Below are 11,493 nucleotides of genomic sequence, written 5' to 3' on the forward strand. Positions count from 1 at the left end.
TAATTGATCTAAAAAAAAACTTGTTCATCATGAAGACTATCAACATATTTAAATGGTTCAAAGGACCTCTGCCATTGACTCCTACATGACCTTAACAGGTTTTAGATGGTGTATTTTCAGATTTGCACTATTTCCAGGGTCGTAGTATAGTAAATCTCAAAAAATCAGAATTTTGACCATTGACCAAATACTCGAATTTCCATGGCTAACCTTAATAAATAACCCCCAAAAAGTCTAAATCCAAAATGCATGCCCCATTTAAAAAATTCACATTGAATATATGGACTATCCCCCTACTTCTACATCCTTCTTCCCTTTCTTACATGCCTTTGACAGAGCTGGGCTAAGGAAGTTTGGCAAATAAGACAAGAATGGATGGACCCGCCATTGACCCACAACATCAATACTACCTGTCTGAATTAGTGGCAGATACAGACCAGTCAGCACACGAATTGTGAGGAGAGGTAAGGAGATGATCTAATGATGAACATGTCAAAAAGTGCTGATGCTGTGTATTCTTCAATAAGCATATTTTCTGTAGTGGACCACTTCACCTTCCCTAAAATGGTTGCTCCCTAGGCAGGTATCACTGCTGCATACCCCTTGTTTCAGCCTTGGCCTTTGATGTTCTAAAACAGATAGGGGCAATTTTACTTAAGGTCGAATATCGAGGGTTAATTAACCCTCGATATTCGACTGTCAAAGTTAAATCCTTCGACTTCGAATATCGAAGTCGAAGGATTAAGCGCTATTCATTCGATCGATTGTTCGATTCAAAGGATTTTAATCCATCGATTGAACAATTTTTTTTCGAGCTAAAAAAGATAGCAAAGCCTATGGGGACATTAGCTTTGGTAGCTTTTAGGTGGCGAACTAGGGGGTCGAAGTTTTTTCTTAAAGAGACAGTACATCGACTATCGAATGGTCGAATAGTTGAACGATTTTTAGTTCGAATCATTGGATTCGAAGTCATAGTCGAAGGTCGAAGTAGCCCATTCGATGGTCGAAGTAGCCAAAAAAACCATTTGAAATTTGAAGTTTTTTTCCCTCTATTCCTTCACTCGAGCTAAGTAAATGGGCCCCTTATTGTCAGACTTTCGTAGCCATAAACAATTTAATGTGAAGAGACATGTGTTCAGTGTTGGACTGAGACACCAGGTGCCCACCCAAAAACCTTAGGCCAGGGGCCCACTCTCAGTACTATTATTCTTCCTCTCCTCACTCAACCGTTATTCTCCTAGTCTCTTTTCTTTATATACTATAATACTATAATCTATTATTCCATCTATTTAGCCCCTTTGTTCTCATAGAAATAAAAAATAACCATGAAATAGGCCAAATATTTAGCAGCATGAGGGCCCACTGACACCTGGGCCCACCGGGAGTTTTCCTGGTATCCCAGTGGGCCAGTCCAACACTGCATGTGTTAACCTGCATCAAATCTTAAGGAAAATCTTATGTTTTAATATAAAATATTTTCCACTTAACAATTCTGGGTGAAATTCTACAGCCTTTTAAAGATCATGTCATATTGTACTATTATTTTGTATGGGATTATGTTATTATGGCCTATTCTGCCTGTAAAACATTTAATTTTTTTATTTGTCAAAACACAGATATTTCGCTTTTTGAAACATTTATATTCCTTTTTGAAGCATAAATAGAAGAACTAAATTTGTGCGCTTAACTTTGCAATTATAATCCACATGAGGCATCTATAGCAATATGCCAGGGTTTGTTTTGTTTTATAATACACAGGTTTCCATGCATTAAGTGACACAAGCAAACAAAGAACTGTTTCTACTCTAACCTATGACTGCATTGACATTTGGTGGCAACATGTTCAGAATCTTCTGCTACATTTCAATGGTAAATTTTTATGTATGGTATTTTAATTATCTAGCACCACTCTTCTTGGAGGGGTGGAATTACTGCCTTTTTATCTTTATCTATAATATTTAATAATGCTTTGGTGCCTCAAGTTGCATTAGGATCACGTTTCATTTATGTATTTTAAACAATCGATGGTTTGTTTTTAAGACAGAGCTCTTATCTCTTAGCCTCTTGTAGGTATTAGACAAACATCTCTCCAGGCAGTAGAGTAGTAAAATCAGCTAAAGTGTAATTGGTCCCACTGTATATCTCATAAGAGCAACACCTTATTCTTTAGTCCAGGAAGATAGTATCTCTTTACATAATCTTGTACTTATATGGCAATTTAGTGCTTTTATGATGTATCTTTACTGCTAGCACTGTGCACCTGTCACATCATTGATAGAAACATCAGACAGCACCATCTTGTGGGGGGGGGGTGCATTGGTGTGCGACAACTGTTAAAACAATGGGCTGGGTTATGAAATTGTAAATACTACTAAATACTAAGATGTACACTGTACTACTCTAAAGGTTTCAATACATGAGATTACATTATTAGGGGTCAGCGTGGGAGGCCCTGCCTTATTTAAAGAACAGTAATCTGGATCTTTAAATATGATCCAGATCTGATCTTCAAGAATAAGTAAAACTTTTTTTATGAAATAAAATCTCTCAAATGACTGAAAATATGCCTCCAGAATAACATACTCTCCTCTCTGCATTCAGGTTGACTTTTTTCCCTGCACAGAAAAAAAATCTGCAACACAGACAACCCAAATCTGATCCCTGTACAAATCTATTTCTAAGGAGATTGGCCTTACGAATCCACTGTCAACACCAATGTTACCCTTCACACGAGTGGTCGAACAAGAGCACACCAGGAGCAAGGTAATACTCTGGGAAAACATAAAAAAACCCAGGAAAATGTATAGGAGCGAAAGGCCTTTATTGCACTGGCAAATGTCAGCAACCATGACACACAACAATGGGGTGTATGGCAGGGTCACAAGGAGAAAGCCGCTACTATTGAAAAGGTGGAGAAAAAGAAACGTAAAAATGTCCAAAAAATTTTATTAAACTGCAAAAGGGAAATGTCAATCTTAAATGTATCAGAAAATAGCAGAAAACCATATCACTTGTGAAAGCTTGTGTAAAATTAGTTGGCATTATAAAAACAGGGCATGATTTTGTAAAGAATATTTTTTATGTATTACACTCCTTGATGGGAAAAATGCTTGTATCTCACCAGTTTATACTGATGTTCATTATAAAGAGTCCACTCTCTCCCTCTAACAGGCTCTTATGCAGAACATCAGTATTCAGTGCTCAGTGTATGTAAAGCACAAAGCTAATAAAGCAGTTGAGGAAAACAGATTTCAAAGACTATCGTGGATAATCAATCTGTACAATAAATAATTAATGTTTTTTTCAACAAAACATACTTTCCTTGCCTTGCTAGACATTTTGACAAGCATCTTTATAGCCTGTAGCTCTACAAGGCTATTTATCTGCAGTGGACCCACAGGCACACTCCAAACCATTATTGCCACATTTTCCCTGTGATCTGTGTTGCTCTAATATCTACTTCAATTTGTACAATGGTTTCTTTCAAGCCACTGGGTTCAATTACCTTCTGCTTTGCAAGCAGCAATAGCCACCTACCTAGTTTGAATTGGAAAAGGACACGTGTGTTCTACCTGTTTTCCACAAAGCATTAAAAGTGAATATAAGCCATATCTAATCTAACATTATTGTCTAAAGACACCATAAAATGTGATTGATTTCATTTATAAATGTATTAAGTGCACAAAGACAATGGCAGCGACAGTATAGTAGATTGTTAACAGCTGTTCCTTTCATCTGGTAGATTAGAATAGGGCAGTATTGCTGCAGATTTCTTATGCTAACATAGTGTTCTTATAGGAAACCAATAAAACCATTAACACCAGAGACAACATTATGATTCATGTCTTACCTGAAAAGCTTTATGGGATGAAAAAGACTTATACTAATTCCCTGAAATGAATGTAGAGTTTTCCTATAACTTCCAGCTAATACCATTCAGCTTTGATCTAGTCCAGTGATCCCCAACCAGTAGCTCATGAGCTACTTGGATCACCAACCGCTTGGATGTTGCTCTCACTGGCCTCAAAGCAGGTGCTTATTTTTGAATTCCAGGCTTGAAAGAAAGTTTTAATTACATAAAAACTAAGTATACTGCCAAGAAGAGTCTCCTGTAGGTTGCCTGTCCACATAGGGGCTACCAAATGGCCAATCACAGCCCTTTTTCATGTTTGTGTTGCTCCCCAACTCTTTTTACATTTGAATGTGGTTCACTGGTAAAAAAGGTTGGGGACCCCTGTTATAGTCCATTACCCTTAATACTTGTAATGTATGTGTTCCCACCACTAAACACTATATAGACAACTAACTGCAAGTTGTGGTTTCTGAAAGAAAGACAAAAATATAATAGCTTTTGAGGGGCTTATAGAGATGTGTTAGGGTATTGGATCAATTTATTAAGAGAACTGTGATGGTACTGCTACATACAGTACTGGGACTTGAACAGGCTGTAGTAAAAAAGGAAGTAAGAACCCCTTTTATTATTAAGTAGTAAATTATGCTGCTCGTGTCTTGTCGAAGTGTATACTATGTGGTGTCTTCTGTTTTGTTATTGTATTGCTTTTTCATAATTCTTTTCAGGAAATAAAAAGCAAATGTTTGGAAATGATGAAAGTATGAAATAAAGTTAAATGGAAGAAAGAGGGGGACATGGAAAACTGCACAAGGAGAGAAGGGGAAGGGCAAAGAAAGAGACGGTGAGACATGGCAAGCAATCAGAATTACAAATAAATAACAAGTCACTGAATGACTAGAGATTGGCACACTAAAGCATTATATTGTTCTCCCATTAGTTTAGTATCAAGTGCTACTTTTCATAATTTTTTACAGATATACTCACAAGTACTTAAGTGTTACAAAGGCCACAGCATTATATGAGTGTATTTTTCTGCAAATACTTTGTTAATTAAATGCAAACTATTAAACATAAAACGCATAAAAACATTGTGGGATTGCATTCTAGAAATGCTTAGATAGCAGTGTACATCTAGCAGGCACAGACAGGCGTCAAAGCTTTAAAGGTAACATATTTTTTTCAAAATGTTAATCGACCCCCAGGCACAATACTATAATGAATTCTGTTTTCCAAAAGAGCAAGTAAATTTTTTTTGAAATTTGACATGAGGCAAGACCTTTTCTGACTTTCCCAAGTGTCCTCAGCTTTGTGCTCTAATAAGCTTCAACCTCTATTTACTGCTGCACTGCCAGTTGGAGTGATGTCAAACCCCCCTTCCCCCCAACATGCTGTCTATTACATAGATCCCATACCTGATTTGTTGTTTCTATAATGGTGTCTAACAAGCAGATTGTTATTTAGTAAATGAAAATACTATCAACAGACATGTTCTAACAGTTTATGTAATTGCAGATGCATTATTTATATCTATTCTCATACAGTGTTATGTTATCACTGCACACATTGGACTGTTGTTAAATTGCAGAGAAAGAACATGAAATTCAATTTAGCAAATTAAGTCAGCCTAGACCATAGTGAAGGCGTCTGAGCGAATGGAGAGCCAGGTAATTACTGTAGTAGATACCACGTATAGATCATTAGTCGTCATGGATTAATAGGATGATGTCTGGTGACCTCTGGTTTAAAATGAGTAATCATGGACTCTTACATAGACAAATGGTTTATTGCTGGAACAGTGACATTATTGCTGCTTTACTTTGCCAACTTTGAAAATAACACAAAGACCTACACACAGCAAATCCTATAATTCACCTCTCCAACTTGACAGACTTCTCAGTGCAGTTCCATGATGCTTATTATTAATACAGACCACTTACTGTTACGTATTACACTGAAAGCAACACATTTGCTCCAAAAACAAGTCTCTGCTAGGAATGTGTAGCTCTTCTTTAAGTTACTATAATCTAAACATGCACAAAAGAAACAAACTATTCACAGAATAAAATGAGGATCCTACATTTCAAGAGCAAAAACATTTTTATTTAGGTATTTGTTTTTAAGTTTATGCTTTCCATCTGAATAAAACTCATCGAAAATCATTTTTTTGCCTAAAGATATTTCCACATTATTATTTGTCTATTCCCATAATATACATAGTATGGTATTTGCCTTGTCGCACAATGTAGGTTGTAGCTCTTGTCCTGGGTGGCCCCAAACTACTGACCTGAGTGCCTGTTGTTTCTTTTATGGTTGAATACGTCCACTTTGAGCTGTAGGTCTGGGCATGAGCACCCAGGCCCACATGCATACTGGTGAGATTATCTACTTGAACCAGGAATTTTCTTTGGATATTGTCAAAGGCTATTGCACCTGGTTGCACACAGGGGCACATTTATAGTTGGCCAAACTTTCAAGCTCAGGCAATCATAAAGGAAATCCACATGAGTTTACAAATGAAGAAAAGCTTTGGCAGCTTTGTCATTTGGACAAACAAAGATTGTAGAGCTTTCTTAGCGCACAAAACCCATTGTGATTAAACTCACAATGGGTTTCCTTTTTATAGCCTGAGCATGAAAGTTCAGGCAATTATAAATGGGTTATTGGTCCACTAGGTGCTACAATATCGACTACTAAGTAATGGCTCAAATGATTTCTAATTCTCGTTTTAATAAATGCATTTTCTTTCTTTCCCAATACAGAGACTGGTATCCCTAGGCAAGTGTTTAATAATTATATTGAAACAAACTTTTCTCATTACATCTTTTGCTGCTGGGAATCATTTCATTTATATACTAACTGAGAGCAGAACAGGAACACTGTTGGTCAAAGGCAGGTGTTCAGTACAATATTCCCGTGGGGCTGGGTCACAATAGTTTGTTCAATTGGTAATCAATAGGTCTGATTTGTGGTTCCAACTTACAAATGATTCCCACTTTCTACTGAGTCTTGCAATTATTAAGGCACATACTGCATTAAAAATGGTAATTTATAGGATTTACTACATCAATTCAGCAAGGCTCATTTTAGAAACAGCAGCAAAGCAGGCTCTACATTTGGCAAAGTGATTTGTAACCAGAGTGCTCATATATAATGACATAAAATATACTGCAGCATGGGGTTTCCCATATGATGTGGGACTAGGTTTTCCCCAGCCTGCTTCTGACATCCCAAGGGGCTATATAGGGACTCTGAGAATGATGAATTCAAGGGAATTTGTTTAAACGGAGTGTACTAAAAACTGCAGTTTACACAGTTGACGTTATAAAATAAATCCTTCATTGTTCAGTGCAGCTAAAATATTTGGTGTTTGATAAAACCAAGTAACTGGTAAAAAGCCAGAAAATGTTTGTCTGTTAGACTCGGGAGCTCTTAATTTACGATTAGTTTCTATTTGTATAACGATCCAATGTAATAAGGATTGCTCTATTATTCTACTGAAATAAAATATTAGTGTGCATTGCCAGAGTAAACTGCTAATCTGCTAATGATTCTCAATATAGATTTATTCTGCTTTGTATACTCGTAATAATGATGCCTTGTTAGTACAAAACAGAGTAGAATATTGGAAGGACTCGCAGGATCATAGATAGGTCCAGTCAGAGTTAAAGGGAAATGTATTGACTTATTAATACCAGAGGTAAATTACTTAGCCCACCACAGTTGTGATTGGCCGCAGTCAGTTGCATAAGAAATCCTATTCATTACTTGTATTTGTTTCAAAATGCCGCCTTGTACTTCCATATAGTTGTACTTTTCACTGCTGCTTTCCTCCTGCCTCCGATTCTGCAGTTGTGCGTATTGATTGCTGTTGGAACTCTGGAGCTACGATCACCCCTGAACCAGGCAGCAGCTTCAGGGTTCCCATTCCCACAGCAGTCCACCTCAGTCATCATGGTAGAGGCACTAAAAGAATCTGGTGCACACTTTACTCTCACACTGAATGCTGTATTTAGGTTCAGTACCACCCTAGGCACCAAACCCAGCAGTGAAAGTGATGTCACACATGAAGTATGATGTAATTTCTGCTCACGCACGCCAAAAAAAATCACTCCTTACCCCCCATCTTAGCCGCCGGATTTAGCCACAAGTCTCTGCCGGCGGCTGGGGAGACCTTTTTATTTTTACAAAAAGAAAAATTTGTAATTTGTTATATAGGCACCTGAGGGCTGCCCCTTTAAGGCTGTCACACAAAACACAGGCCCTCAAGTACCCATATATAAATACAGTCCTGAACATAAATGCAATCATTTTGACACTGATGCAATTACGTCAGCTTAGGGTACAGGTAACAGTCAGTGTGAGAGGCCCTAATAAATAAATATATTTCAAAGAATGAAATGGAAATATAAAAGTGAGTATTTTTTGATGACAGTGCCCCTAAAATGATTACATTAAAATTACTGTAAAATGTATAATAGGTATACATTTCTATAGCTATTACTGTAGATATTTAAATGTAAATCTGCTAATATTATTATTCACTCCTAATAAAAAGATATTCTCATGCATGTTATATTGATTGCTCATATTCCAAGGCTCATTTGCTACAGCTGTACTACCTTTCCTCGAAACACCCAAGTAGCCTGTTTTGCCTTTAATCTCTCTTGAGATTAGTTACACTTGTGGATTTTCAAAGAAATGATTGATCCTTTAATACTTCATTTCACATGGGGATTTTGATTTCTGACCCTCTGCCATCTCTAAAGATGTTTCATGCATCAAACATCTTTAGTCCATCAATAAGAGTATAAGAATTGCACCAATTAAAATACCATACACAATAAGCTTACTCCAACTTGCACCAATGTGCCAATTGCACCTACTTTAGTTGCAATGCAAGAGGCATTCTCATTGTGTTTTGATACTGAAAACTCTGTTGTGTTTTTATTGATCTACAGACGTTTGTATTGGCTGTTCACTAATATATTGTAAAGAACCATTGACACCCAAAGCATTTGTGTTATGCTAGCTAGAGTGTATCACAAATCCAAATATACCATTGTATGATACACCCATGAGAGCCCATTCTGGGTAGAGGTCTGAATGTAACACATACTCTACTAAAAGCCACCCTGAGGTGAAGAGTAATTATGGACCAAGTCTAGCCTATGTAAGAAATGCATTAGCAAGGTGTATAGTGTACATGAAAATACACCATGGAAGAAAATATGTGAGCAAAAAAAGCAAACAAGAACATAAAACAATTCCAATTCCAACAGCAGGCAATGCCCATTTAACCCAATGACCTTAACATTTTAGTGCTGACCCTAATTGGATTTGTATGCCCCCCCAGTCAGCTCAAGTACATTTTTGTATGACAATATCATTTTAAATACTGTCAGGTATTTATGTCAGATATGTTATATGCCCACTTCATAGAAAAATTGGACAGCATGTTTAAAGGGATACTGTCATGGGAGAACATGTTTTTTTCAAAATGCATCAGTCAATAGTGCTGCTCCAGCAGACGTCTGCGCTAAAATCTGTTTTTCAAAAGAGCAACCTCGTTTCTTTATATTTAATTTTGAAATTTGACATGGGACTAGACATATTGTCAGTTTCCCAGGTGCCCCCAGAAATGTAACTTGTACTCTAAAAAACTTCAGTCTAGGAAAAATTCAGCTCCACCTATGCAATAAAGTACACTAACTACTGTATATGGACATTTTGGCACTGGCAAGAAACTGACAGTTTTACATAAAGAGATACTAACCAGAAATTAAACCCTTTTTCTACATCTATCACAATATTGGCTTTGAAAGCTACTTGTGACTTTGCCATAAATTATTTTCACAATGCTTTTACATTGCCTGTCTGATGCCCCATGTTCCTGTATGCGTGGACTGCCATATTTGTGCAGCAGGAGTCTGTTAGCACTAGAAACTTTAACTGACAGGCTGAGATGAGACAGTCAGGTTTGCAAAACAGGTTTAGAAACGTAAACTAACAATTACTTACAAAAACAAACCTCTCAGCATGACCTATAGGTAACTTTTAATGTACATTCATATTTTAAAAATACTTTTTTAGTGTCAGTATCACCTTTTATTGTAACTGAGACAAATGATCAGAATAATATCTAGGTTGCAAACAGGCAGAGTCCATGGTAGTTTCTTTTTATAACCTTAAATTACTAATTGATCATTAGTATTGGCATTTATATAAATCTAGGTTTACAGGTCCCAAAATCCATTAACCAAGCCTGGGTGATTTATTCCTCAGGTGGAGCCAGCACTGTTAAGCATTGAAGGTAGGAAAAATAGATCTAAGATGATAGCAGCAGTATGTGTGCAAATCTTATTTTTTAAAAAAGAAAGAGGCTATAAAGGGAAAAACTACCACAGAACAGCAATTTCACACCTCTGGTTTAAACTGACTTTAATATACTGCAGTACAGATAAGACTAAACATCCATTTCATTCCCAGGCTTTAAGATAAATTCTGTATACTGGAACAGCGATGAGATTAACGCCAACACCCAACCCAGATTATAAAGTGAGCCTGTATAAATATACATTCAGCCTATACATAAAAACACACTATAGGTACATTCTAGGTCAGGGGTGTCCAAAAGGTAGATCGGGATCTACCAGTAGACCTTTAGCTGGTGATCTGCTTATCTAAATCACCCTCCTATTTCATGCTTTTTATTTAGATATTTATTATGTTAACATTACATAAGAAATATTTGTTTGTTAAATATAGCAATATTAATTTTCTCATAAATCAATATTTAAATAATATTTTCCATTAAACAGACAGCCAAGAATGCTTTTATGGATGTAGATCCTAATGGGACAACATCACTTAAAGTAGACCTCACATTACTAAAGTATGGGCACTCCTGTTCTAGGTACTTCATACAGAACAATATGTGTATTGTGTGTGCAAATGCAAACATAACAGCATATATTACCTTCCACAACAATAATCCCACATAATAAGCAATGTATTTGATTTCAGATATGACAATAGTAAGTGCTATAATTAAGCCTTACAAAACACTTGCTGAACAAAAGAAAATATTAATAAAATACAGGGGAGAAACCCCCACTAAAATGGTAGATTGTAATTGGTTTGCACACCTCAGCCTAGGCTGATGAGTGTTTGAAAGTGAAAGAGTTAATTAAAAAAATCGTATCAATATGTCCACACGAAGACCAGCATTGAAGAAAAAGATGGAAAATGAGAATAATAGAAGTGGAGAAGTCCCAAGAACTAACTGCCTAAATTTTTTTTCTTTTTTTCTAAATTCTGGGACCCCACAAGTGGGAGATAGTAGGTCACTGGGGACTGTAGTCTCAAGATTACCTTGCTAGCTCTTTGATTTTCTAATCTTCCCTAAAAAACTACAAATCCCACAGTGCCATTTGATTGCAGTATAGAGGTTAAGAGAAAGCAGAAAACAATGCGGTCTTAGAAAAAAATTTGGAATAGTTCCAAGTATAAAATAGTATTTAAAATCAAGCAATCGCTCAAAAACCGTTATCTGAGCGTTAAAAAGTGTGCCAACACGTGTTTCGCCTCCTGGCTTTATCAAGGCAAAATCTGAAATACGCTCGTCCATCTTTGCGCCTTTA

At 36.6% G+C, this 11,493-nt stretch overlaps 1 long non-coding RNA gene across 1 annotated transcript; it reads left to right on the forward strand.

Moving 5' to 3' along the window:
* The first annotated feature begins 280 nt into the window (after positions 1–280).
* Positions 281–5,655, forward strand: LOC121402850. Its single transcript, XR_005966819.1, has 4 exons — positions 281–464; positions 1,759–1,869; positions 2,602–2,763; positions 4,579–5,655. It is a non-coding gene; the product is annotated as an uncharacterized LOC121402850 (long non-coding RNA).
* The last annotated feature ends 5,838 nt before the right edge of the window (positions 5,656–11,493 follow it).

The sequence above is a fragment of the Xenopus laevis genome, chromosome 4L, assembly GCF_017654675.1.
Source record: "Xenopus laevis strain J_2021 chromosome 4L, Xenopus_laevis_v10.1, whole genome shotgun sequence".
Taxonomy (NCBI): domain Eukaryota; kingdom Metazoa; phylum Chordata; class Amphibia; order Anura; family Pipidae; genus Xenopus; species Xenopus laevis.